The sequence below is a fragment of the Rhopilema esculentum genome, chromosome 6 (assembly GCF_057945365.1).
Source record: "Rhopilema esculentum isolate cy_ngs chromosome 6, ASM5794536v1, whole genome shotgun sequence".
Lineage (NCBI taxonomy): Eukaryota > Metazoa > Cnidaria > Scyphozoa > Rhizostomeae > Rhizostomatidae > Rhopilema > Rhopilema esculentum.
This window is the reverse complement of record NC_142820.1, coordinates 14,381,579-14,388,345: the sequence shown is the minus strand read 5'-3', so window position 1 is coordinate 14,388,345 and position 6,767 is coordinate 14,381,579. Positions and strand designations below refer to the sequence as shown.

The window sequence follows — 6,767 nt, the reverse complement described above, 5'->3', positions numbered from 1 at the left end:
GGGCATTTTAAAACCACTTTTATTGATTAAACAATTAAGGTCTAAATGATTTGCCTCATCAGGAAAATTTTCTATTTCTGGCAGTACTCGACATTGGGTTCTCTGCCCTTCAGACCTCTTAAATAGACTGCCTGCACAAGATGCTCTGCACAATCAAGCCTACATAATTTTTTGTACAATCTAACTGATAATCCCTCACAATATGTTTATTTATGCTCATAAAAATTTACAAAACAAAACTACAAATACAGTACTATAACGATACCATAGGGTGTATGAATCTTCAACTCTGTGGCCATTCACAATTATCTCAAAGTCTGTTTCAAAAAAGATGGAAGGCGAAGCACCCAGGAGGGTAAATATAAACCAGGAGAGACAACCAGGAAGGTTTGCATGTTTATATACACCCAGCTACATTTTTGAAACTGACTTTGATAACGGAAGCTAACAAGAAGAAGTAACACGAAAGAAACTTTTTTGCGAGTAGGGAAGGTAGCGGCAATTCACAGAAAACGTTGAGATGCGTGACTTTTTTTCAGAGTTTACTTGATTATTTCACTATCAACAGCAATTGGTAGCCTTTCATGGCCATATATTTTTGGAAATCTTTGGCGGAGCTGCGCCTGTTTCTGTTTAAACCTTGAGCTAGGTCTAAGGTCCTTGAGTAAATTTTTATGATATATTTTTAGGCATGCTTTGTAATTGTTAGGTATACTTTCTTATTACTAGGTATTCTTTTCTACTACGAAGCTGAACAGGCCAAGTCAAAGTCTCAATCTCAGCATACAGATTAACATACAGTGACCATCTTCGCACGTCTATTGCAAGTTTTATGTGGGATGCAAGCCATTGGTTGCTTTTTCATTCCACTGTTTATGTCACTTTTCATGCAATTTTTTATGTATCTTTCATTGTTAATCCATTTACTGTTCAAAACCGAATTTGCCAATGATTTTCCATAATTATTCAACGACCCATATCTACAGTAAGATTTTGTTTATGGCTCAACCAAATAACAAGCTGGATACCCCCTAGTTTAAACCGAATATCTGTTTCATCTTAAAAAAGTCATCTATATTTATGCATGCGCGAATAAAGCTTACTTGTTGAGGCTGTTCCCTTGCAATAACTTTATTTCGAAAAAAACAGATATAGAATAAAGTTCCATTGGAGACGATGTCGCTTAATTTAGCAAAGAATTATCTTTCACCTCAAAACAAATGATTTGAAAATGAATGAGATTTTTACATAGATAAACCTAGTGGTTATTTCAAACATATACATGGCTCGACAATTGAAAAGTAACACGTGGCGTGAATCCAGACGCTGTAAAGCCCAAGTTGATTAAAGGATGCACATTGCATGAATTCTACTCATAAGATATTTGCAATTTTAGAGATACAGGATCTTATCAGAATGATTCTATTGGAATGAACAAATTATCAGTTTTCCTCGTGTTTCCAATTTTGAACATTTTCGAAAATCTAGTTGATAAAGAAAGTATTTAAATGATTTGTTTTTTAAGGACAAAATCATTTTGTGGTGATTCAGCTTCAGCATATATAGAAGATTAATTCAGGTAAGAGATTCAAATAGCTCACAAAACTTTTGCAGATGTCTCTGAATATTGGTATTTACTTGAATCTAGATCTTTTAAAAAATTGTTAAATATTTTCAGCTAAAAATATTGCTTGTAAAATTCTATAGAAAAAAGAGAACGTCAGAATATGATAAATAGATCTTTGAGGCGGCACTTTCATAAGAAGAAGCTTTTTAATTCGATACGATACGTTGCTTCAATTGTTTCATAAAGATTGCTTGTTATTGGCCGCTAAAGGTTGCCTTAACACCTAGACATTTTGCCCGGCTCTTTGCCTTTGTCTTTGTAGAAAAACTAGAGCTTTCCTTGGTACTCCTTAGCAACCAGTTATTGAATGTCAACAGTACATTTTATGAATTACACGTGTTTCTTTATTCATTTCTGCAAAAGAGGTAATTGCGAATGATTTCATAATGATTATTTCTTTTCCGAATATCCAACTTAACATTAAATTTTCAGACTGTTTTTACAGATTCTATGCATTTTATGTCAATAAGTTTTAACAGAACTATTCAGGTTTAGTTGAATATAAAGCCTAATCGATTTGCAAGAATGTGCGTATTTCAATGTTTTTGTCTCAATTATATGATTGGAATTTATCAGCAGATCCTTTCTAAAAGAAATCTTAAAACGTGATTAGGCAGGTGTTTCTTTCTAGATTAACATTCACCGTGATGCGTCGCTTGCAATTTGTTTTGACTATTCTGTCGGCTATTATTTCCTTTCAACGCCTTGTCACCTGCGCCATTTTGACAGAAGAACGAAGTAATTGGACTGAAAAATGTACGAAAGATCTGTACGATGGGAGAAACCAGTGTTCGCAGCTGAATTTCAAATTAAAGCATGAGTGCTTTCGACGCATTTTCACCACATTGAAGAAATGCCTTCAAAAGAACAGTCATCTTCATCGCAAAGAGAAAGGCAATTTTAGAAGAAGCTGCGCTGGAGATTGTTGGGGACAGTTCTACCAATGCGGGACCCTAATAAAATCAACGTTGGATCAATGGACATGCATAAGGGGGCGGGAAGTCTGTATGCATATGTGTCGAAAATAAGTCTATTTTGACAAACATACTGTGGACTTACCATTAAAACTGAGAATAACAAGCAAGCTTTAAAAAAATGTTTCTTTTCTTGATCAGAATCTTAATGTTTAAACTAGAATAAAGCACTATACACCAGGAAAAAGCATGAATTGACAACTAATTTCGACAATATCATGACAGTTAGAATATTTTCATATCATGGGTCGAAATATTGGAATAAACAATGGATCCATGAGATTGCTTGTAAAAATATTGCTTGTTGACAAAAAAGCTAGCAACAAAAGTGATGCAATTCTTGGAATGGAGAGAGTTCAAAGATGACAATATAATGTCCCATTTTGGGTTTCCAAAAAGAAAGTTACGCCTAAAATGTACTAATTGCATAAGGGCCTCAAATGTTGACCTACATTGGGGACGTGGAAAACATTTAAAGGCCCAAAACTAAATGTATCTTCAATTTCTCTTCCATTGATGCTTTTAACCTAATGTATATTTGCAATTTGCAATTTTTTGAACCTTAAAGGAATAAAGAAAAAATTTTGACATACAAATAATCACTTGAAATAAAAAACAATTGGTTGAAATTTGAAAAGAGTAGACAATTTCAGGAAACAAATAAGCGGGTGAAATTTGAATTTTTCGTATATGTTCCTGGAGAAAAGCAATACAAATATGTACGGCGGACATGGGATGCATCTGCCGTAAATATAAATTTTTCAGTGATTTGTCGTTGTTAATCCAGCTACAAAAGAATATTTTTATTGAGATACCCAGTCAAAAAGACAGCGAGATTGACAAAAGCAATTTTGTCTGACAACGCCTTCTTTGAGTTTTTGCGTTAGATCTCACAGTAAGATAAGCATTGGCGGCATCAAAATAGATGGTAGGGGTGGTGAAGCGGAGGAGCGTCTATCCAAGAAGAAGGAAAAGTGGCTCTGGAATAACCCTCACTTATTCTCGTTTTTTGTGAACATAGTGCAAAAATGTTTTTTATGCGCGCGCATGCTGACACAATTTTCCTGCCCGCGATGCGAATGATATAAAAATATATGAGAAAACAAACTTTGAATTTTAACCTTACCTCTGCTTTATTTTTATGTAGTCAAATAGATATATTATCTACTTAAGATTTATATCATTAAATTAAGGCTTTAAAACCTTATAAATCTCTTCGTTGCCTATGCTTTACTACCAAACTAATGTATGCTATGCCTAGGCCTACTATTAATCAAGTAGGGAAATATGAACAATTTAAAAAGTAAATTTTAAGCGTTACCCAATTTTCCGCCACTGAATGAGACATTATACAAAATAATTGAGCTTTTGACTACAAGCATACAAAAATTCAGGATGCGGCACGGTGGAAATTTTTCACGATCGTTAATTTGAATATCTTGTAGCTTTGTGGTTGTAGTCACACAAAACCCAATAACATTGCACCTCCCAGGAGGCCTGGATCGCAATCAAAGTGTCACATGGTCGGTTGGCGGGAAAAATTTTGCGCGTCGCCATTTGGCCGCAGCTTGCAGGCGCAAAAGTTCTTTGCACAGCGGCTGCAAACATTCCTATTGTTCGAGAAGTGATTGCACGAAATTGCGAATCACTATCGGTATCACATATGAACCTTTGGCAGTTCGTAGCGTTTTTGTTGCGTTGCAATTTCTGATTGGTTAGGAAAGCTACCAGATTCAAAGAATTATTGTATTCGGCCTTGTTGGAAATGTTCTTATGAAGATTTAGGTTGTTTTATGAATAAAACAGTAACACCTTTGAGGTTATGGCGTCGCAACAAAATTCTGGAAATATTTAAAAAGTTTTTTTCGTTTGTCATGGAAAACCAATAGGCAAGCGGCACTGATTGGTCAACCTATACAGTCATGTGCTCGTGTTTCCGATTGGTCTATTTCGATCCACAACTTGGGTATATATATATATATATAGTTTTCAATCTATGTTCTGACGTTTTAAACTCTGAAGAGTGTCAGACGAAAAGCTTTAGTTTACTAAATGTTTGCTTTTTTCAAAGCCATTTACAAGTTTTGTACCACCAAAAGAAAATTGTAAACCTTCCCATACCAGAACTGAATATTGGATGAAAATGCTTGATTCAAATCATGCTTAAATACACCCCCCAAAAAAATTAATTTTGAATGCAAGATCATTGTGTATCCACTATCAGACGAGAATCAAACTTCGAGCAAAGGTACTTCTTATCACTTCCTACCGCCCTTCACTTCACGCTAAAAATTGACGATCGCTCAAAACAAGAGAATCATTGTAATCAGACACTTCTAATTTACCTTCCAATTTTGGAGGGCGCTTTTCTAATTGGTTTAAATCCAAACATCAGAAGGAGAATGGGTGAGGAGTAGCCCAGAGCTACTTTTCCTTTTTCGTGGCTAGCTGCTCCTCCGCTTCTTTGCTTGGCATTCTGTTTACGTGCTCGACATTTTGTGGCTCTGGTACCCAGGGTAAGAGCACTCTAACTTGGTTTTCTGTACTCCATTTTCTATTCTCACGCTTCGAACATAACATAACGAAACGGGCGCATGCCCAACGCAACGTGGATACGAGGCTAAGAACGTAATACCTTTTCTCCAGCAAGAACAATAAACAGAACAATAACATAAAGAACTTAATTGTTTTTAAATTTGCAAGTCGACATGAAGTTTCTCCCGGGTCTTTTGGTGCAGTATTTCTGGCATAACTGCTCTCTGACCCTTGAATTTTACGTTATCATATGTTCCTAGCTCGTCTCAAATTGAGAGGTATGGATGTACACATTGAGGTAGGGTCTCTTTACTTTCTGGCCATCCATTCAAAATCATTTCCTTCAGTGACTGTAAAGTGCTGTCACAATTGGTATCTCGCTGGATATCTTTCAGCTGTGGTTCATAGATGGGGAGATGATTTGAAATGTTGATAATTTGGACTTCTTCTCCAGTTTCAGAATTTTATCTTTCAAGTGTCGGTAAGTATGCCCTAGAGAGTGTATCTGCTAGAACAATTTCATTTCCAGCCAGGTTTATAGCAGATTTTAACATCGTATGATTGCAATCTTAGTAATAACCTCAGTCTCATTGGGTCAAGGGCAAGTGGCTTGCTGACAAATGAAACAAGTGGTTTGCGATCCGTCCAAAGTGAAATCACTCTGCCATAGACAAAAGTATGGTAATGTTCCACTCCAAATACTTATGCAAGCAGCTCCTTCTTTATTTGGCTGTAATATTGCTCTGCAGGGGTGAGGGCTCTGCTTACAAATGACACTGGACGTCCTTCTTGCATGAGCACGAATCCAAGCCCCTTTGATGATGCATCAGCCTGGCCTTCTTTTGCTGCCCTATTGTCAAAATACTTTAGAGCTGGTGCCTCGCAAATTGCTTTTTGTGACTTGTCATGATACTTTCCCATACCCATGGTGCATTTTTGTGGACCAAATTTCTCAGAGGCTCGCATACTTCGGATAATCTGGGGAGAAACTTGGCCATGTATTTTACCATGCCAATGAAGCCTTATACACCAGCGACATCTTTCGGCTTGCTCATCTCTGTGATTGCTTCAACTTTTGCAGGGTCTATATTAAGACCATTCTGTGTAAGGGTATGACCAATGAAGGAAACTTCATCGCACTTGAACTTGAATTTGTCTTTGTTCAGCTTGAGGTTTTCTTGTTGGCATCGTTTCAAATGGCATTCTGAGGTACCTCCAACTCTCCATGGTGTTTGAACGTTGAAAGCATGCTTGATTCTTCATCAAGCTCTAATTGAAGCTACCCTTCCTTCAAGTCGATTTTGCTGAACACTTTGACACCTACCTAGCAACTTCTCAATGTAACGGGTAATGACTTTATTTCAATGCATTGTTGAGGTGTTGTGGATCGCTGCACATCCTCAGTTTTCTTTTGGCTTTTCTGCAATGACGAGATTTGGTACCCAATCTGTTGGGCCTGTAACTTTTTAAATGACGTGAAGATTTTCCAGCCCTTCCAATTCAGCCGTGAGTTTTGCTTTACGAGCGATGAGTACTCTGCGAGGCGGCATGACAACAAGGGTTTGTTAAAAAGTATCAGGTAGATAACAACAAATGACACTCTAAGACCCCGTTTACACTATAAGACGGTA

The 6,767-nt window shown here is 36.8% G+C and overlaps 1 long non-coding RNA gene across 1 annotated transcript; it reads left to right on the top strand.

Annotated features, from left to right (window-relative positions):
• Positions 1–1,340: 1,340 nt before the first annotated feature.
• Positions 1,341–2,723, top strand: LOC135686418 (uncharacterized). Its single transcript, XR_010516067.2, has 2 exons — positions 1,341–1,579; positions 2,259–2,723. It is a non-coding gene; the product is annotated as an uncharacterized LOC135686418 (long non-coding RNA).
• The last annotated feature ends 4,044 nt before the right edge of the window (positions 2,724–6,767 follow it).